General features: G+C 40.1%; 3 long non-coding RNA genes across 7 annotated transcripts; 2 read left to right on the top strand and 1 right to left on the bottom strand.

Moving 5' to 3' along the window:
* The first annotated feature begins 375 nt into the window (after positions 1-375).
* LOC127533543 (uncharacterized) lies at positions 376-19,289 on the top strand. Its single transcript, XR_007941274.1, has 3 exons — positions 376-552; positions 18,489-18,785; positions 18,995-19,289. It is a non-coding gene; the product is annotated as an uncharacterized LOC127533543 (long non-coding RNA).
* LOC127533538 (uncharacterized) lies at positions 10,250-13,229 on the bottom strand. Of its 5 annotated transcripts, none has more exons than XR_007941262.1 (6): positions 13,048-13,118; positions 12,356-12,442; positions 11,569-12,280; positions 11,155-11,201; positions 10,646-11,030; positions 10,250-10,554 (listed from the first exon to the last, which is right to left on the bottom strand). It is a non-coding gene; the product is annotated as an uncharacterized LOC127533538 (long non-coding RNA). The 5 variants fall into 5 exon arrangements; XR_007941261.1 differs by having other exon boundaries at positions 10,538-10,899; positions 10,973-11,022; positions 13,048-13,229; XR_007941259.1 differs by having other exon boundaries at positions 10,538-10,899; positions 10,973-11,030; positions 13,048-13,229.
* Positions 13,200-14,183, top strand: LOC127533544 (uncharacterized). Its single transcript, XR_007941275.1, has 2 exons — positions 13,200-13,314; positions 13,595-14,183. It is a non-coding gene; the product is annotated as an uncharacterized LOC127533544 (long non-coding RNA).
* Positions 19,290-22,278: the final 2,989 nt, after the last annotated feature.

A 22,278-nucleotide genomic window follows, 5' to 3' on the forward strand; every position in this document is an offset into this window, starting at 1 on the left:
CTGGACATCATCACATCTAAAGCAGTGACCTACGTTACTGTAGCTGAAGTTACTGTAAGTTAACATCAGACTGGAACCTCTGATCATAAACATGTTCTAACATCTGCTTTTAAAGTTGTTCTTAAATCTCTTTTCATGACTCTTTACTTGTAGATGTAGAACCTGAAGCTGTCGTCGAAAGTTTCATTTTTGAGCACAATAACGAAAAAGTTAATGAAGCAGAAGTCAACTAGTGATATTTTCTGAATTATTTGTAGCTGAATGTCACAATAATACAAAATAAAACAAATAAAATGCTTTTATTGTGAAATATTTGGTCACAAGTGAAACAAAAGGGTGTTTTTTTGTTGAACTTTTAGAACTGGTTGAGCAGCTTTGACGAGTTGAAGCACAAAAATCTAAACTATGTTTTGTGTTATTGTGAGGTGCAGCTTTAAGTTGTGTAACAGAAGTGTGTGTGTCCGACTGAACAGCAGGTGAAATGTTGCCACGGCAACAGCAACAACAAACACTGTGGATGAAACCTGGCAACAAGGACCGAACACACAGCAGGTTTGTTCTGTTTCTGTCTTTTAAAGCTTTATTTTATTCATTCTAAATCTACCAGCAGCTACAGACTTTCTTTGACCAAACACTGATGGATTCAATCTGAATTTCTCTTCCTGCTTCTCGTTTTTCTTCATCAGGAACATTTTTAGGTTTTAATCCTCCACTTCCTCACTGCTGCTTTTTGGATTTTAAACTAATTCTACTGTTTCCTTTTCCTCCCTGCACTGTAAATAATAAATAAAATCTGTAAATAAACTGTAAAACTCAATCAAATACTGTAACATTTTAAAACAAAATTTACCTGCAAATATCTGTAAAATATTTTTATTTTATTTCAGCTGATTGAAAAACAGTAAAAGTGTCATTTTATGGTCACATGTTGTAAAAGAACAAATTATTTAACGTAAAAATGCAGATTTTTATTTATTTTGATGTGGACATTATTTACAACTTTGTTTTGCTTTATTTGATTTTTAACTGTCAACATGTAAATTGATTCTTTTTTCTTAACAGATATTATTTCTAATTTAACAAAACAGGAAAAATAATCAAACTGAGACCTGTAAAAACTATTTATCATTTTTTCTATCTTAAATATAAATAATTCTTCTTTCAAATAATGTTCAAATAACAGTAAAAATGTATATATATTGTACTCATTTAAATGCAGTGAAACTCTGAATTTTGTTGTCAAATGTTTTTATAGAACTGTTATTTTAAAAAAATATTTCAAGATATTATTTTACATTTGCTGTTATTTGAAAGAAAATAAATAAATATTGGATATGTTTTAATTTGAGTTTTTGGTAAATTACAGGTAATATTCTGTAAAATCACAGAAAAAATATGACATCAAGTGAAAACAAAACAAACACCAGAGCTGTAAATAATGTCCAAATCTGTATTTTTATAAATAATACATTTTATTTACCACAGAGGCGGGGACTGCGCACAAGGGTTAAAATCACCAAACACTTCCAGTCTGTCCTGTCCACCAGAGAGTGAACAGCTGGTCTCAGCTCCCCTTCAGGAGTCAAACTAGCCCCATGCAAAAAGCACAGAGATGCCAGAGTAACATCCTTCCTATCAACAGTTCTACTACAAAATCTAGAATTTGTCCTCTGACTGTTAAACCCCACTTCTCCTTCATCATTTTACATAGGAGTTCATGTTGTTTATCCAAAGTCTCATGTAATGCAGTCATACACATGCAGAAATAAACAGACTGACAGAAAACCTACACACCAATAATGATCCAATCAACCTGCTACTCACAACCTATTTTCTCTGGTCTTAAAAACTCCATAAAGAGATGTTCTTCCTCTGTTACTGTTTACTATCTGAAGTATTTATTCATGCTTGTGCACACAGAATATCCTCACTGGTCTCTCCACGTCCTCAGACTCAGCAAAGGCTCAGATATAGTTCTTAGATGTACACACGTGGACAAAATTGTTGGTATCCCTCAGTTAAAGAAGGAAAAACCCACAATTCTCACTGAAATCACTTGAAACTCACAAAAGTAACAATAAATAAAAATTTATTGAAAATTAAATAATCAAAATCAGCCATCACTTTTGAATTGTTGATTAACATAATTATTTAAAAAAACAAACTAATGAAATAGGGCTGGACAAAAATGATGGTACCCATAACTTAATATTTTGTTGCACAACCTTTTGAGGCAATCACTGCAATTAAACGATTTCTGTATTTGTCAATGAGCGTTCTGCAGCTGTCAACAGGTATTTTGGCCCACTCCTCATGAGCAAACAGCTCCAGTTGTCTCAGGTTTGATGGGTGTCTTCTCCAAATGGCATGTTTCAGCTCCTTCCACATATGTTCAATGGGATTCAGATCTGGGCTCATAGAAGGCCACTTTAGAATAGTCCAATGCTTTTCTCTCAGCCATTCTTGGGTGTTTTTGGCTGTGTGCTTTGGATCGTTGTCCTGTTGGAAGACCCATGACCTGCGACTGAGACCAAGCTTTCTGACACTAGGCAGCACATTTCTCTCCAGAATGCCTTGATAGTCTTCAGATTTCATCGTACCTTGCACACTTTCAAGACACCCTGTGCCAGATGCAGCAAAGCAGCCCCAAAACATTACTGAGCCTCCTCCATGTTTCACCGTAGGGACAGTGTTCTTTTCTTCGTATGCTTGGTTTTTGAGTCTATGAACATAGAGTTGATGTGCCTTACCAAAAAGCTCCAGTTTGGTCTCATCTGTCCAAAGGACATTCTCCCAGAAGCTTTGTGGCTTGTCAACATGCATTTTTGCAAATTCCAGTCTGGCTTTTTTATGAGTTTTTTTCAGCAGTGGTGTCCTCCTTGGTCGTCTCCCACGAAGTCCACTTTGGCTCAAACAACGACGAATGGTGCGATCTGACACTGATGTACCTTGGCCTTGGAGTTCACCTTTAATTTCTTTGGAGGTTGCTCTGGGCTCTTTGGATACAATTCCAACGATCCGTCTCTTCAATTTGTCATCAATTTTCCTCTTGCGGCCACGTCCAGGGAGGTTGGCTACTGTCCCGTGGGTCTTGAACTTCTGAATAATATGAGCCACTGTTGTCACAGGAACTTCAAGCTGTTTAGAGATGGTCTTATAGCCTTTACCTTTAAGATGTTTGTCTATAATTTTTTTTCGGATGTCCTGGGACAATTCTCTCCTTCGCTTTCTGTTGTCCATGTTCAGTGTGGTACACACCTTTTCACCAAACAGCAGGGTGACTACTTGTCTCCCTTTAAATAGGCAGACTGGCTGATTATGAGTTTGGAAACACCTGTGATGTCAATTAAATGACACACCTGAGTTAATCATGTCACTCTGGTCAAATAGTTTTCAATCTTTTATAGAGGTACCATCATTTTTGTCCAGGCCTGTTTCATTAGTTTGTTTTTTTTTAAATAATTATGTTAATCAACAATTGAAAAGTAATGGCTGTTTTTGATTATTTAATTTTCAATACATTTTTAATTATTGTTACTTTTGTGAGTTTCAAGTGATTTCAGTGAGAATTGTGGGTTTTTCCTTCTTTAACTGAGGGGTACCAACAATTTTGTCCACGTGTGTATATACATCCTCTATAAGACTCATATATATATATGGTAGTGCCCACAGGCTACGGATACGGCACTTGCCATTTGCCAGACAGATACGGACCCAGGCCCGGACTGGCAATTGGGAGAGGCGGGACTTTTCCCGGTGGCCTGCCTCCTTATTGGCCTGCCTGGACAGGCCAGCCACGGACTGGCAGGCCAATGAAAAAAGTTGATCGGCTTTTTGGCAGACAGGCCCATAGATATATACAAATGCTAGATGTCTCAAGACGGAGTCGGCGGCGTCGTCACTTGGCGGCCATCTTAGGACAGGGGACTGCTCTGGCGCACTGTACTGTAGTCAATGGTAAGGTGGATGATTTCCTCACTTTAACACTCATAACTCGCTCAATTCTTGATTGATTTACAAACGGTTTAGTTTATTACAAACCTTATTAACGTGGCTACGATTCGGGCTCAATTCCGAAATCGCAGCTTTTTGTTTTGAAAAATGCGGCATAGTTGTGTGTCTTTTCTGCCTGGCTACTCACATTGAAGATGGTGTTACTCACAATCTGATTTTCAATTATTAGGTTTTCCTGAGACCAACGTTTTTTGAGAACCGAATCTTTAGGCGAAATTACATTCTTTGTGGTTGTGGTTGTATTTATTTGCTTGTTAAGAGACTTTGATTGAGACCTTAGACTTATTGTTTGTATACATCTGTGACTGGATTAGTTAGCCTGCAGCCGAAATGCATTGTGGGTAATGTAGGCACCAGGTTCATGAAAAGAAAAGACATCATCTCTTTTTGTTGTGCATTGATTTTGGTTGAGCTTTGTTTTTATCTGTGCATTAGAAAGCTGATAGTAATAAAAAAAAGTGCAATGCTAAATATTAAAATTACATTTACATCCATTTATGCTGAAAAAAGCTGATATCTGTGTTCATTATTATATGAATTCAATGGTTTTAATTATTCTTATGTAAGCAGTAAAACAAGTACATCTCTGACGTTTATAACAAACCAAGCTGTTGTAAAATCGGTTGAAAATTGAGCAATCTACAGTGATTTTAAAATCCATGCTCCATTGACTTTAATGTTATGAGTGATCGAGCAGCCCTGTCTCAAGATGGCCGCCATGTGGCGCCGTTGCTCCCCATAGGCTGACAGCGCTCATGAGCCATCTAGTGTTTGTATATATCTATGGACAGGCCAGAGACAGCAGCGCTCGAAGCCTTACAGAGTACACGCCCACCCTCCTGTCACTCACACAAAGCAAGTGCTCTGAGCTCTAAATCAGAAGGATAGGGATTGGTCAAAGTGACATTTTTTTTTAGAAGAAACGTGCCATGATTGGTTAGTTGCTTTATGGCCCGCCCCTTCATAGCGAGAACGGGGAAGCATGCACTGCAGAGCGGTGATATGAGAGTGAGGCCAGAGAGAGTGGAAGGAGCGAAGATTATGGAGCACCCTGAGAAAGCTGGCGGCCAAAAACGGGAAAAGACGAAGAGAAAAGGTGGACATGAGAGGGAGATGGGGAAGAAAAATAGGTTGCTCGAGGAGGAAGGGGCAAAGTGTTATAAAATAACACGTTTCATCAACCCCCACCCAGGTCCAGCAGTGTAGTTGAAAATAAATGATGCTGCTACTTCAAGTAAGTTTACAAACGGTCGGTTCTTCTCACAAATGCATCATCAGACTTCAAAGGCCAAAATATAATAAAAAATGTCTGGCCCAAATAAGCTCCACAGGTGTCAGGTGGGTTGCAGGAAGCCTGAAAACGTTTGAGACCCCCTCTTCAGGTAGGATAGGCAGTTGACTTACAATTTTCAGTTATAAAATGAACATTGGTGTTTGCATATTCTATTAGCTATGACCAGCTGACATCTAAATTATTTGCTGACAAAATAATATATATTTTTTAATTCCACGTTATATAAATAATAGGAAAAGGAAAACATTGGAAAAATTGGTGAGGGTAGTGAAGAGATTACAGAAGAGAAAAGTACTGGACTGTATGGAGCTGTCGTTATGGTTGTGTTTAACAGACTTACTGTCTGTTTAGTAGTGTTGTAATTGCTATAACATAACTGTAAAAGGCATATTTTTGGAAGGAAAAAAAACCTAAATTTTGGTGCATTATCCCACGTGACACAACCCTTGCGGTGGCGGAAGTGGCCTGACTGATTGGAAATCTCCCGGCCTGAATTTCTTTCCCAGTCCGGCCCTGTACGGACCCGTACGGGTACGGGTCCGTACCTCTAGCAACAACCTATATATATTATCAGGTCACAACAGTCCTCCTATAATGCTCATAAGGTCTTACAAAATCATAAACGTCCCCCTGCAGAAGGGATCATCAGTATTTAACACTGAGGAGGCAAACTCTCCTTATATGTCATTAACTCCTCTATAACCAATCACAACCTCTACATATATATTTTAACAAGAAATCTATTATCTATATATCAGTTACACAAGTCGACTCAATTAGTAATATCCCCTATTTTATTTACTTACTCATTATTAACCCTCTCATTTTGGCCAAATTTCTCCCAAACCAGCACCTCAGAGATCTCTCTCTCACACAGAGACAGACCCACACATCAGGGAGGGGCTGGCCGGACCAGCTCGAAGGGACTGTGAGCAGCGGCTGGTCACCTCCACGGCACGAAGGGGAGCAACGGATGCGGCAGAACGGAGAGAGTAACTATGGAATGAATTTCCTATCATAATTCAAGAGCATTTTACATTGATTTGAGGGCAGCATTTATCGATTTCATTCTCAGATTTCGTGATATTGTCTCTCAGAACTCTGCTCTCGCGCTCAAATTTGCTCTGCACGTGCTCAAACTGTGTCCTCCACTCGGTTACGATGCTGCTCGCACAGATTTCTTGCACTCAAACTCAAACTCTTCCTCTTGTCTCACGGAGCTTCTGCTCACGGATCTCTGCTCTGCTCTCAGATTTTTTGTGTATCAACGCTGTCAACCAATAGAAGGCCGGCGAGCTTTGACCAATCAGATTATCCCTGTTTGTATATGGGTGCATTCGCTGTTTTTCGAGGAGCGTCGCATACGGGCGGGCACTCTTTCAACGGGTTTTATCCACTCCCTACCTCCGGGACTGTAATAAATGTGATTTCTTTTATTTTTTTGACCACTGTTGGAATAAAATATCATTCAATACATACAACAGCGTCCGAGCTTCTCATTAAAACGGCTATATTGTATAATAATAGCGGCATCGAACGCTGCTCTTTGAGGTGTGCTGGTGGAGAAAACAATGTCACCATCCTGAAGCTAGCAGCGGGACAGCAGATGGCTTGCTAAAATGGACCGGCAAAGTCGAAGCGCCCAGGCAAGTTATTTTTAAATTCATTTTAATGAAAACTATATAATATTTATTTGATCATATACCTGGTTTTAAACATACATGAACACCATACAAAATGTATTTGTATATCCCTATATTTTCTTTGTTTTGTTTTGAAAATGATTTATACCATTAATAATCGGATGCTATCCTCATCAGGAAGTGGTACTGAAAATGTTAAATATAAGCATTCTTGTTTCAGGTTATGTTTAATGTGCAAATGAGGTCAGTACACTCAGATAAGACAATGCGCCAATATGCACTGCTTTCTTTTCCAACAGAATCTGCTCAGACGTCATATCTTTGAAAGACTGCAAACCAAGTTTCAGTATGTCATCAGTCATCCTGACTTGGACCTTGACTATCTAAACTTCATGTGCACCCATGAATTGATACTTGCTGACGTATTAGCAGACCAGATAGAGTTGCCATTGGATATAGTACACGGCTTAATAGAACTGTGCTGTCTGGTTAGACAGAACATAGAAAATGAGCAAGTAATTCCATCAGTTCAATCATCAATTCATGGGTGCACATGAAGTTTAGATAGTCAAGGTCCAAGTCAGGATGACTGATAAAACTAATTAAACATAACCTGAAACAAGAATGCTTATATTTAACATTTTCAGTACCACTTCCTGATGATAGCATCCGATTATTAATGATATAAATCATTTTCAAAACAAAACAAAGAAAATACAGGGATATACAAATACATTTTGTATGGTGTTCATGTATGTTTAAAACCAGGTATATGATCAAATAAATATTATATAGTTTTCATTAAAATGAATTTAAAAATAACTTGCCTGAGCGCTTCGACTTTGCCGGTCCATTTAGCAAGCCATCTGCTGCATAGACATATATAAAGAGTAGATGCCACAGATGAGTGGGGGGGCCACCATCTTGGTCCGGTCACCTGCTCCACTCAGCACTGTTTGACAGCGCATTTAATCCATCTTAACTCTGAATACTAAACTGATTTTCACACTTTTTTTATTCGTTGCAAACGTCATACATGTATCTATGATACAGGACAAATGGTTCAGCGTATTTTAATATTCATAGCGGGATTAACAGTAATAGAATATTCTGATATTAAGCTCGACTGTAGACAAGAATTTGGCAAACACTGTAAGCAGATAATAGCAGTAAATTATTTTAATAATTTGAAGAGACAATATATGATTATGCCATAATTACATATTAGGGATGTAACGATTACCGGTTAAAATGATAAACCGCGGTAAAATGTCTGACGGTTAGTACTACCGTTTCAAATTTTAATTACCGTTAAACCGTGTTTGATTGCCACAATCCGGAAAATCTCAGGAATAGGCCTACTACTGTTGTGAGAAGTGCAGCGGCAGGCAGCCGATCGGATACATGCACCCCGCGCGCATGCGCACTGCATAGTAAACAACTCGTAAATATGGCAGAGGACACCGGCAGTGGAGAGATTTTTCCACCATTCAAACGTACCAAGTCCGAAGTCTGGGCGTACTTCGGATTTTATAAAGACGCGCAAGGGAGACTGGTGGAAGAAAGCAACCCAGTCGAGAAGCCCCTGACTGCAGCCCACAGATCGGGGCGTGGCTCAATGTGGGCGGAGTTAACCGTTGAGCTCCGCCCACCTTGAGCTAAACGTGGGCGGAGTTAAACGTTGAGCTCCGCCCACATTGAGCTTGACTCATTTATTGTCACCATCTGGTGGTGGAGACTAAATAGCACATTCACAAACGTCAACACAGCTTCTAAATGCTGGCCTAGAAACCGAGCATCTTATGTGATTTACTGTCATGATTAATTTTATATCAGCATTACTATTTATATCAGGATCAGGTCTAGAGCCAAAAGTAGTTCTTTGGGAAAACATTTTTCTTGTAGTATCAAATCCCACAAATACAACATATACAACCCCTGGCAAAAATTATGGAATCACCAGTCTGGGAGGACTTTCGTTCAGTTGTTTAATTTTTTTTTAGAAAAAAAGCAGATAACAAACATGACAAAAAACTAAAGTCATTTTAATTTGCAACTTTCTGGCTGTAAGAAACACTAAAAGATATCAAGAGGAAAAATTGTGGTAGTCAGTAACAATCACTTTTTTAGACCAAGAGTGACTGGAAGTTGTTGCTGCAGCACACCAGTTTGCTGATTTCCAACCAAACCAGCTTGTTGCTCATGCACAGACTGTGGATTTGGTTGTTGCTGCTGGGCCAAATAAACTTGGTTTTGATGCTGCTGCTGCAATTTTTTTGTCCCACGTCAGTTTGATGATCATTTGCAGAACCAATCTGGGATATCTCCAACAATTCGTGATGATTGACCCTCTTTGAAAAGTCTGATAATCCTCCCCTTTGTTTCAGCTGACATCTCTCATGTTGGAGTCATGATTCATGTCAATCCACTTGGTGCAACATCTCTCCAAGGTGTGATCACTCCTTTTAAACTGCAGACTAACGAGCAGATTTAATCTGATATGGGAGCTAGTTTTGGGAATGAGAATTTATGGGGTGATTCCATCATTTTTTCCTCAGAATTGATTCCATAATTTTATCCCTGTGCTTGGTCTAAAAAAGTAATTGTTACTGACTACTACAACTTTTCCTCTTGATATCTTTGTGTTTCTTACAGCCAGAAAGTTGCAAAATAAAATGACTTTAGTTTTTTGTCATGTTTTTGATCTGCTTTTTTACTACAAATTAAAACAACTGAACGAGCGTCCTCCCAGACTGGTGATTCCATCATTTTTGCCAGGAGTTGTAATACTATAGCCGACACAACTTTTTACTTGGGTTCAACTCTCTTTAACTCAAACCCTGTCTAACTAGGGCTAGCTGGACTGAAACAGTGAAGTGAAATCTGTGATATACAGCATACATAGACACATTTGGATTTTTTGTACACTGAATTATATCAGCTACATTAAAGGAGATCAGAGACAGCAGCAATGTCTCTACCATTGATACCTGAACATGGTTATTCCTGGCTGATAACACAGATTTCCTAAACTTTGCACTAACGACTTTCTTAAAGTGTCACTAATCCACTCAAGGATATAAGACTGAACTGACAGTCAATGCTACATGTCTTTCCTCAAATCAAAGAGGGCTCTTAGCTTGGCCTTCATTCTACATAACTGAAACAAAAACATAATCTCTGATCTCTGTATAGAGACTTTCTGTATACGATTATGCCAGACATAATATATCAGAGTCTGTACAACTCACGAACCATGTACATTTGTAGGGGTCAGATGTAATGAATGAAGCTTCAGCACCGTTGAACACAACTTTATTCTTTTCTGTCAAAAGCACAAAACACCTTCATGTTTCTCCTGTCAATGATTTCTTGACAGAATGTCTCATAGTCTTCCTGCAGACTAAAAAGAAAAAGGAACGGTTCTCTGAGATCAGCGGTCTCCTCTTCTTCCTGGCCATCACAGACACACAGGAGTTCCACTGCCCTCACGCGTTGCTCCTTGGCCATGGGGACAACTTGGGGAAGGGAAATTTTTCCCTTGAAAGCTCTGGTCCCACACCACCGGGCTGCCGCCATGGCATCCCTGACCAAAGGATTCTCCTAAACAAAAATAAAGAAAACAGTTATTTAAGTAAAGGCTCGGAGATTGCAGAAAACACTGAAATGAGACTACCCATCTCAGGCAATATACCCCGTTTCCTGTTCCCAGTCCTGTTCTCAGCCTCATCTAGAAAGGAAACAGATTGTGGTGTATACAGGCACAATGACAATGCAAGATTTAAGTGGTTGATTTTAAGTACACAGAGAAATAATGACTGCTCTGTGACATGGAACCTCAACAACCTTGATGGATATGTGTGAGACAATGCTGGCTGGAACAATACCTGATGCTTCAGTGGCAGATTCTGAAAGCCTAAACATTTTCAGGGGGACTTCAGCCACATCCTGAAATAAGTGGCGGGGATCAGTCTTTGAGCAATAGTTTCACTATATACCAATTTATCACATGACCTCTCACCTGTAGTTTTTTCTGCTCTCGTTGCCTTTTTCTTTGCTGCAGTCTCTCTTCTTCGGATCTTGGTGATTTAATGACAACAAACATTCACAATGAAAACATTCATGCAGGTCAGATGACAGTGAATACAGTAAAACGTGATTTAAAAGAATCTGGTTTAAAAGTGTGATACTGAGGGCGCTTACAGCAGGAGAACAAGACACCACCATCTTCTAATCTGCAGCATGTTTTCCTGTGAAGAAGGAAATGCAGAAGATTAAAATGTGTTTCCAAAAATAATACCTTCATCGCTACAGTCAAGCATAACGTGTCACAATTTGCACAAAACCTCACTGAAATCACAACTGGCCCCCATTACAATGTACAGAGACACTGGTTAATATAATATCATGCACATTCTGTCAGGATAGTTTTCAATACAAAGAGTGTGTTTTAAATGCAGATAAAACATTTTATAGATGTCATCCATATAACATACTGAGTAGTTCTTACCATCAAAACAAACACGCCACAGTTGGTGGAGCATCTTTGCAGTGTTTTAATAAAAGAATGGCAAGGAAATAGCAAATGTTAGCAAATGCAATGTAGTAATGTCTCACCTGAACATCATTCACACCAAGCTGCCTCCAAGGCCCAGGAGATGTGAGCAATGTGCTCAAAGAGGAAATAAAAGTACAATAAACCATTTTAAAGCAACACTTGGAACAAAGTTGGAAGAGGCTGGAACTTCAAATCAAACGTTTTTTGTAATGGACTTAAACAAACAAAACATATGGTTCTGTTTCCATCTGCATAGAATAATGTAAAATAAATAAGAATAACGTAACAATTACTTCTATCCCTCACAAACACTCACTTTTGTTGTTTGTTTTTGTTTGTTTGGAACATCTTAATGCATTCAAATAAAAACAGAAGCATTTATTAAACAAACAAAGGACAAGTGGTTTAAAACAGAACTACCACTGTCCAGGAAGGATCTTGGAAGGTGTCCTAAAAACCTGACTCGATGGACTCTACTCTCATCTCTCCAGCCGCTGCCACAGAGGGGATCTAGAAAGAAAATCTCTCTAGCCTGTGGCCTCAGTATCTGTTAAATGTGTTCAAATATAACCACACACATAAAGTTATGGAATGTTACAGAAATACTAACAAAGCTGCCATGCATTTAATATACCAAAAAATTTAAATCAGCAATGAGCAACTTTGTTGTGTAAGGTCATAATAGAGGAAGATATAAATGTATTTACAGAGTATCCAGTGTCCAGGTACAAATACTGGAAGCAGAACCCACTGGAGACTGGCTGCATTGTCCTGTAAAAAGATATCAATAACTGAATATGAAATGCTCAAACTCCACTACAAAAGCAAAACTTTTTAACAAATTACCAGCAGGTGATCCATGGGGTTTGTGGATGATGGTGGAAACCATGTGGCAATGACGTGGCTGTTTGCAGCAAACACGTGCTCTATTCTCTGTAACAGAGATAGATAATTGAACTATACTATCCAATCCATTTGAATTAATAGTTTTGTAAACCTTTCCTTTTAGCTGAAACTCTTCTATCACACATCACACCTGACACTTTTCTCCAGCCGTTCCAGCCTGCCTGTACACGCTTCTTCACCTCTTTTCCACACTCTCCATTGCTCTGGACTGTTGACCCTCATTACTTAAAATCCTCCACCTTCTTGATCTCTTCTCCCTGTAACCTCACTCTTCCACTTGGGTCCCTCTCATTCACACACAGATACTCCGTCTTGCTGCGGCTAACCTTCATTCCTCTCCTTTCCAGGGCAAACCTCCACGCCTCTAGCTTCTCCTCCAATTCCAGTAGATTATTCTGAATATTTTGAATCAGTCTAATTCTAAAAGGAATGGCATCGTTTAAATGTTTTGTTAAACGTCACTTTTCTAATGGGCTTGCTACTTAGCACGTGACAAAATAAATAAGTCTGACGTAAGTCTGAAACTAATGCAAGGAGATAATGCAACTGGAGATAAAATAATATCACTTCCTTCCTTGTCTGTCACAAAATAGCAAAACAGCAACGTTTAAACAAAAGATAAACGTGCTTACCTCCATTTTGGAAACTTCTTCTTCTTCAACGGTTCAACTGCGCTATGCGGGCGGAGTTAAACGTTTAACTCCGCCCACGTTTAGTTCAAGGTGGGCGGAGCTCAACGTTTAACTCCGCCCACGTTGAGGCACGCCCCGATCTGCGGGCTGCAGTCAGGGGTACTTGCAGTCTGCCGAAAATGCCACAAGAAAATATCGGCAAAGAGTGGAAACACGTCCAACATGCTGGCTCATCTACGGGACCCGCAACTGTGCAGCGAGTTAAAGGTAAGTTAACTTGGAATGAATGCATGTGGGGCTTAGAGAACCGTGAAAACTGTGCATGTTCGTCTCGTTTCTGCTCCGGCACAATACTAGCTCCGCGGCTAAAGCTAAATGCACCGTTGTTGCCGACAGAAAGTCCGGTTAATGTTCAGAAGACAGCGTTACATGGTGTGTGTGTGTGTGGGTGGTTGGGGAGGGGGGTGTGTGTGCGTGCGCGTGTGTGATGATGAATAATAATTATTTAATAATAACCATTATAAATTTGCTTTCCTCTTATTTACAGAGAGGGTGTGTAGTGGACAGAACCAGGATAAATCCTCCAACAGCTTCTACTTCTTCGGTCACGGTGGCATAAACAATAACCCAGGCGTTTGAAAGGAAGGCTGCTTATGCACCGACATCGAAACATGCCAAAGACCTCACAGCAGCTATCTCATATTTTATTGCAAAAGACATGATGCCATTTCAAACTGTTGAGAGGCCTGGATTTTTGAAGCTGATGAAGGTTGCTGTGCCTCACTATAAAGTTCCTTCACAAAATCATTTTTACTTTGTTTTATATAGTAGTGTTATTGTATTATATTTGTAAGACTAGATCTTTCTGAGCACTGAATGTGAAGATAGTTACAATTTGCACAATGTAAAGAATGTAATTTTATTTAAATTGTATTTATTTGTTAATCTTTATAAGGCAGTGGCACCTTACTTTTTTTGTTGTACTTTGTTATTCCTAATGTTGCTTTCAAGCAAACGGACTACCTCCTGGCTCTTTTAAGGTCCCCTCTGTAATTTTTTAAGCTTTTTAATATGTTATTTAAGGTTTAAGCTCATATTTTGATTGGTTTTTCAAAAATAAAAACGTTGTTCATTGATTTAAGTGTGCCTATGAGTACTTTTTAAACATTTTGAACATATTTCATAATACCGTGATAATATCGATAACCGTGATAATTTTGATCACAATTATCGTGATATCAAATTTTCATATCGTTACATGCCTATTACATATACTGATTAATGAACACACATTTCTATATAAAACAGTAGATATAAGTTATATATCAGAGAAAAGGAATATATATAAAAATCATAGATGGAGTATCAACATTCACATATATATGTAAAAGTTATATATCAGAGAAAATCATACTACATATATAAATCATGTATGTAGAGAGAATAAAATGTAATGTAAATGTAAATTCTCAAGTTAACACAAGAACATGACATCCCTGCCCTAAACCACATTTACACATGTACAAACGTTTTACAGCTAAAACCAATGAAAGAGGACTGTTTTGCAGAGCTTCTTTCTCGTGCTCCCTTTCTGCAGGTCAAGACAGGTAAGTTTGGCAATATGGTGCTCCTTTATCTTGAGAAACACAGACATAACCAATGACAACAAGCTGGAATGTTGGTTGTCAATACCAAACTGTCTTTCTTCAATGTGTTCCCCAAGCAGAAAAACCACCTCCATTCCAATCTCCTCCCGAACGTTGTGTGTGACTGTTGACACCTTTGGAGCTTGTTTTGCTGAAACCTGGTGAATCACGCTCTCTGCAACTCTCAGCACCTTATAATAATAATTTAAAAAAATTATATTTATATAGCGCTTTACACAGTGCTAAAGACACTTTACAGTACAGAGAAAATAAAGAACAAAGCAACTTTAACATGCAAATATAAAAAAAAATAAACAAGATTATAAAATCAAACCTTCACTGTGCCTTGTGATGGAATCAGTAGGCCTCCATTGTTTTTCAGAGCTAGAAGGTGGGAGCTCTCGTCAAATGATTATGGTACAGCATCTCTGACCAAGCTTGCACGGCACACATCACCTTCAACATGAAAATGGAAGATTTGGGAGAGTCTATACAAAAACATCTTACAAAAGAGGTCAAGAGGTTTTCTTCAAGTTTCTTAAAACCGTTCTTCAACAAAACTCCTATTTTGATGCATATCTGTTGATAATGAACCAAAACTGCTTAAACTGTGAATAACCTTGTTTGCAAACTATTCTACAGTCAGATGTTCAGTTGTCTGTATTTTTAAGTAAGTGGGTGGGTATGACACATTAGAGCTAGCTTACTGTTGTTAAGGTGAATTACATGTGAACAATACAGTCTGTGCCACCTGTGTAAAATTCGCTGGTCAGTGTTATACCAGTAATATATATTTTAGCTTTCCTGTGTCAGTTGTAATCTAAGTCAGTGGAATATGACTTATAAAGTCTCAGTTCACAGACGGGTCAACACCGGCAGTAAACATAGCCTAGCTAGCTGGCCATGATTTCGCTGGTGGGCATAAATACAGCACAGTAATATTCGATTCACAAAATACAACCAATAGTAATGTTCAGTCTTACTTGTGAAAAGTAATCCCTCGTGCCCTGTTTTCGACGATCCGGCGATTTGAACACGAATATGCGGCACAATGCTCTGGCATCTGGTTCTTTCTGCTGCTGAACTGTAAGTACGATGACCGGACCAAGATGGCAGCCGTCCCCGAGCGGCGTCATGGTGACATTGTTTTCTCCACCAGGACACAAAGAGCAGTGTTCGATGCCGCTATTATTATACAATATAGCCATTTTAATGAGAAGCTCAGACGCTGTTGTATGCATTGAATGATATTTTATTCCAACAGCAGTCAAAAAAAATAAAAGAAATCACATTTATTACAGTCCCGGAGGTAGGGAGTGGATAAAACCCGTTGAAAGAGTGCCCGCCCGTATGCGACGCTCCTCGAAAAACAGCGAACACACCCGTATACAAACAGGGATAATCTGATTGGTCAAAGCTCGCCGGCCTTCTATTGGTTGACAGCGTTGATACACAAAAAATCTGAGAGCAGAGCACAGATCTGTGAGCAGAAGTTCCGTGAGAGCAAGAGGAAGAGTTTGAGCGCAGGAAATCTGCGCGAGCAGCATCGTAACCGAGTGCGAGGACACAGTTTGAGCACACTCAGAGCAAATTTGAGCGCGAGAGCAGAGTTCTGAGAGACAATATCACAAAATCTGAGAATGAAATCGATAAATGCTGCCCTCAAATCAATGTAAAACGCTCTTGAATTATGATAGAAAATTTATTCCATAGTAACCGGCTTATTGGGCTATTTACAGCATGCAAAGTGTGCTTATATAAAAAGAGAAGCAGCAGCAGCAGAGCAGCCGGCCTCAACCCTTTATTCAGTACAAAGAAATCTCACGTCTCCGTTCTGCTCCCCACGAGAGCTGTGTGCACACTCTCTGGACTCGAGCGCATCCCACGTAGGGACAGAAAAAAGGAAAACCTAGTGTTGGTCCACAGTCAGCTTAGGTCTGCACTGGAAACAACATGAAAAACAATAAAAATCATTAACAAACAAACATATATATATATATATATATATACATATACAGTGCCTTGTGAAAGTATTCGGCCCCCTTGAACTTTTCAACCTTTCGCCACATTTCAGGCTTCAAACATAAAGATATAAAATTTTAATTTTTTGTCAAGAATCAACAACAAGTGGGACACAATCGTGAAGTGGAACGAAATTTATTGGATATTTTAAACTTTTTTAACAAATAAAAACCTGAAAAGTGGGGCGTGCAATATTATTCGGCCCCCTTGCATTAATACTTTGTAGCGCCACCTTTTGCTGCAATTACAGCTGCAAGTCGCTTGGGGTATGTCTCTATCACTTTTGCACATCCAGAGACTGAAATTCTTGTCCATTCTTCCTGCAAAACAGCTGGAGCTCAGTGAGGTTGGATGGAGAGCGTTTGTGAACAGCAGTCTTCAGCTCTGCCCACAGATTCTCGATTGGATTCAGGTCTGGACTTTGACTTGGCCATTCTAACACCTGGATACGTTTATTTGTGAACCATTCCATTGTAGATTTGGCTTCATGTTTTGGATCATTGTCCTGTTGGAAGATAAATCTCCGTCCCAGTCTCAGGTCTTTTGCAGACTCCAACAGGTTTTCTTCCAGAATGCTCCTGTATTTGGCTCCATTCATCTTCCCATCAATTTGAACCATCTTCCCTGTCCCTGCTGAAGAAAAGCAGGCCCAAACCATGAGGCTGCCACCACCATGTTTGACAGTGGGGATGGTGTGTTCAGGGTGATGAGCTGTGTTGTTTTATGCCAAACATATTGTTTTGCATTGTGGCCAAAAAGTTGGATTTTGGTTTCATCTGACCAGATCACCTTCTTCCACATGTTTGCTGTGTCTCCCAGGTGGCTTGTGGCAAACTTTAAACGAGACTTTTTATGGATATCTTTGAGAAATGGCTTTCTTCTTGCCAGTCTTCCATAAAGGCCAGATTTGTGCAGTGTACGACTGATTGTTGTCCTATGGACAGACTCTCCCACCTCAGCTGTAGATCTCTGCAGTTCATCCAGAGTGATCATGGGCCTCTTGGCTGCATCTCTGATCAGTCTTCTCCTTGTTCCAGGTGAAAGTTTAGAGGGACGGCCGGGTCTTGGTAGATTTGCAGTGGTCTGATACTCCTTCCATTTCAATATGATTGCTTGCACAGTGCTCCTTGAGATGTTTAAAGCTTGGGAAATCTTTTTGTATCCAAATCCGGCTTTAAACTTCTCCACAACAGTATCTCGGACCTGTCTGGTGTGTTCCTTGGTCTTCATGATGCTCTCTGCACTTTAAACAGAACCCTGAGACTATCACAGAGCAGGTGCATTTATACGGAGACTTGATTACACTCTGCAGCATCTTATCCGTGCACTGTGCAGCTCTTTGTCCTTACACAATATTTACACACATTTTCCCAGAGGCCAAACTGCTTCAAACAGTCCGAGTATCCTCACAAATGTTAAAACGCTTCCTCTGGAATGTGTGAAATGCATATGTGCAAAGTTTCACACCTATATCTTGCATATAAGCACAGATTTCACAACAGAAACCAGACTACATGTATCCCAAAATGAGCTAACAATCTGTCCCACAGATGGGAGAGCAGCTGGAGTTTCCGGTCCGTGCACGAAGTATAATTCGTTGTTGTTGCTCACACCGTACAAAGGAAACACTCGTTTTGGTCTATAACTTAGTCTGAGGAAGGCTGTCCCATTTTGAAATTTACCTGCCTTCTATTTCTTTTCTTTTTTTTAAGCTTTGGATCTTCAGTTTTTGCCTTGTGCCAGTAATGTTGTTATGTGTTCAAATTTCTGTAGGCAGAGGGATTCCTAATGCTTTGGCATCAGGTGGCTGTCCAGTCAGGATAGCTGGGGATCACCTACTCTGTGCTTTAAATGCAGCTGATCTTTATGATGTGGAGAGAGGCCCATCATTGACCAGACAGTCCTCATTCGGCAGAGATCCTTTTGCATCTGAGGAAGAGAGAGATCATGCACAGGGACGTTTCTCAGAAGCTTTTGGAGATCTCTCAGCATTGTTTGACCACACAGTCAACAATAATCCTGGGCCATTAGAGGATGCTCTGCAGCATCTTATCCGTGTTTCAACATAAAGTAAGTATGATACAGGACACAGCAATACAAATGTTTTACTGGAAGCATTGGGGATATTTTAATAATTTCTGCAAAGACAGCTGAACCTCAACATTTCTTCTTCAAGGTTGGATTTTTTAATGTAATGTAGGAGCACCAAATCATAGTATATGATGTCTTTATTCATTTGAACTACATTGGCCTTCTTTGTTGTGTTAATGTCGTTTCAGCGGAGATGGAGGGCCCTACTCTCTCCCTTTGCTGCCGCAGCCTGATAGGTTGTCAGAACTGTATTGCAGTCCTCCTAGAAAGGGGTGATGGTTGCCCAAAGTGCAGGTCCCCTCTCAGCCAAGGCCAGACCGTCGCTGTGGCTGGCCTGTCAGAGGCCTTGGCCGTTGTGCGTGGCCTCGGCCACTAAGTGTCCGAGTGATGAAGTCAAGTGTTGTTTCCCGTTTGTTCCTGTCACATATTTTGTTTGGGTTTCTTATGTGCAGGAAGAAGAATTTCTAAAACAATAAACAATAAAAAAAACTGACTGGAAAGGTCTCAGTTTACTTGGATCTGTTTGAGTTTATGAACATGTTTAATGTGAGCACTGTGTAAAGAAGAACCATCCCTCATAATAATTCAGTAAATTCAAAAACTGCTTATACACAGAACAGGTCAATGAAACTCTAGCACACACATCAAAGCAAACTGATGTGCATTGCCTTTCCAAGTTCCAAGTTTTTTTTATGCAGCCCAAGCAGGTTAATTTTGCATCAGTAGGTGAATGTGAGTGGATGTGGTCATGTACTAGGTGAGTCTTTTGAGTGTCTTTTATGTTAAAAACAGAAAACACATGAATACAGCTACAGCAAATGCAAATTACTTGTATTTGTAAGCCAAAGTATGATAAATAGGGACCAGACAAAAAGGGAAAAAAAGCAGAGATGGCTGCATGTGTAGTGATATGCATAAAAATATATAGGAACTATGTGAACACAGTGCGACCCGGACCTGTATTAATGTAACACATGACTGTGTGTCAATCTATGTAGTCCCCACTGAGACGTTAGTAAACACTGGTTAACATACACCTAACGTGTCCTCTGTTTGCCTTCCTCATACCACCCATAATACTACATGGTGGCAGCGATAAGGGAAAACCTATGAAACGTGACGATAGATGAACAAGATTGTCCGAGGATAATTACTGTCGCCACTCAAGTAGGTGCAAACCGGAGCAGTGCTAACAGCGCTAAAGCTAACTGACGGCAACCGGCACAGAGTGAAGAGAAACCGAAGACGTAATGGCATCACATCTTCCAACGATGAACTGGTCCGACCCGGATCTGAGTGAGGCTATTTCACTGTTTAAACAAAAAATGTCTCTTTACTTGGAAGATGAAGAAATAGTTGATGCAGGTAAACAAGCAAGGAAAATATGCCGTGGCATTGGAGATGAAGGACTCAAAAGGCTAAATGCGAGCGGTCTCAGCGAGGATGAGAAGAAGGTACCTGGCAAACTATGGGATTACTTCGAGGGTCAGTTAAAATTAAACGTGAACTTTAGAATCCATAGACTACACTTAATGCAATATCGACAAAAACCAGATGAGAGCATTGATGACTTTGTGACCAGAGCCAGAACATTAGCACAATAATGACAGTTTACCGATGCAGAGCTTAATGAACGTCTAATCGAGCTCATTATTGCAAGCACACCCCATGATGCTTTGAGAAATGATCTGTACAGCAAACCTCAAGGCTATTCCTTGGCTGAGGTACTTGCTGAAGGACGAAGATATGAAGCCCTGTCAGCAGGCAATGAACAGCTACACAAACGTGGCAAGACACACAGTGAGAAAATTCATGTTGTGGATAGAGGGCGCGCGTGCCAAAACTGTGGCACCAATCACAAACCACGACAATGCCCTGCAAATAATGATGAATGCTCTGCTTGTGGTACTAAAGGTCACTGGGCGAAATGCTGTAAAAAGACCAGACGACAGAGACAGCACTTCAGTCGAGGCCGGAGAAGTAAGTCTCGCCTACCACAAAACAAACAGCACAGACAGACCTCCAAAAATGACTACAAACGACAGAGGGAGTCCCATGTTGATGCCATCGACAGCAGTGAAACTGTGGAGGAATACACATACCAAAAACAGTTCCATTCCATCACTATCAGCGAAAAGTGCATGCACAGCATAGACAGCACGCCACCCAGAGAGGAGGTGTACACAATCTTGAATGTGAAACCACCTGGCCTACCAGACCATGGACACACACTACGTATCAAGGTTGATACAGGCGCATCAGGCAACGCACTCCCACTACGCACTTTCAAACAGATGTATGGTGAAAATGCATGTACCCAGAAAAGACTAAAAAGAAACTACAAAAGAATATCTGCATACAGTTTACACCAAATCACCTGCCTGGGCACAATTGACATCCCATGTCAGTTTAAGGACTCTAAGTGGATAAAAGCCAAATTCTACGTTGTGGATGTGCCAGGTCCAGCCATAGTTGGGCTTCCCACAAGTGAACTATTAAACCTTGTAACTGTCAATGTGGATACAATAACTGAGAAAGGGAAAGCCAGTGAGGAAAAAGAACAAGAAAAGAAAGCAAAGACCCCCAAAAGCATATCAACAAGTGCAGACCTTAAGAAAGCATATCCAGACCAGTTTGATAAAATTGGGAATTTCAGCGGAATGGCTAAACTCATACTGAAAGAAGATGCTGAACCATTCATTGATCCACCACGGAAATGCAGCATCCACATCAAAGACAAATTACAGAGGGAACTGAATACACTAGTCGAACAAGGTGTGATACGAAAGGTAGAAGAGCACACGGACTGGTGCTCCAGTCTTGCATACAGCACGAAAAAAGATGGATCCCTGCGCGTATGCTTAGACCCTCAAAAGCTAAATGCCAGCCTTAAGAGATGCCCACACAAGATTCCAACAGTGGAAGAACTGAATCCGATGTTTGCAAATGCAAAAATGTTCAGCAAACTTGACGCAAAAGCAGGTTATTGGTCAATACACCTTGATGAAGACTCACAACTGCTAACAACATTTCGAACTCCATTCGGCAGATACTGCTGGAAACGTCTGCCATTTGGACTAAGTGTCTCTCAAGACCTCTTCCGGGCTAAGATGGACCAGATCCTTAAGGGGCTCAGAGGTGTTGTCAGCATAGCCAATGACATAGCAGTTTTTGGAGAAAACGAGGAAGAGCACGACAGAAACCTGATCAGTCTGATGGAATGAGCAGCTGAAGCAGGTGTAGTGTTCAACAGTGACAAATGCACAATAAAACAGAGAAGCATCTCATTCTTTGGCAATCTGTACACAGACAAAGGCATTAGACCAGACCCAGCCAAGATCAGGGACATACAAAGAATGCCAACACCCCAAAACAAAGACGATCTGCACAGATTCATGGGAATGTTAACCTACCTATCACCCTACATACCAAAGTTTGCAGACAAAGCACACACATTGAGGGGGTTGCTAAA

The sequence above is a fragment of the Acanthochromis polyacanthus genome, chromosome 4 (genome assembly GCF_021347895.1).
Source record: "Acanthochromis polyacanthus isolate Apoly-LR-REF ecotype Palm Island chromosome 4, KAUST_Apoly_ChrSc, whole genome shotgun sequence".
Taxonomy (NCBI): domain Eukaryota; kingdom Metazoa; phylum Chordata; class Actinopteri; family Pomacentridae; genus Acanthochromis; species Acanthochromis polyacanthus.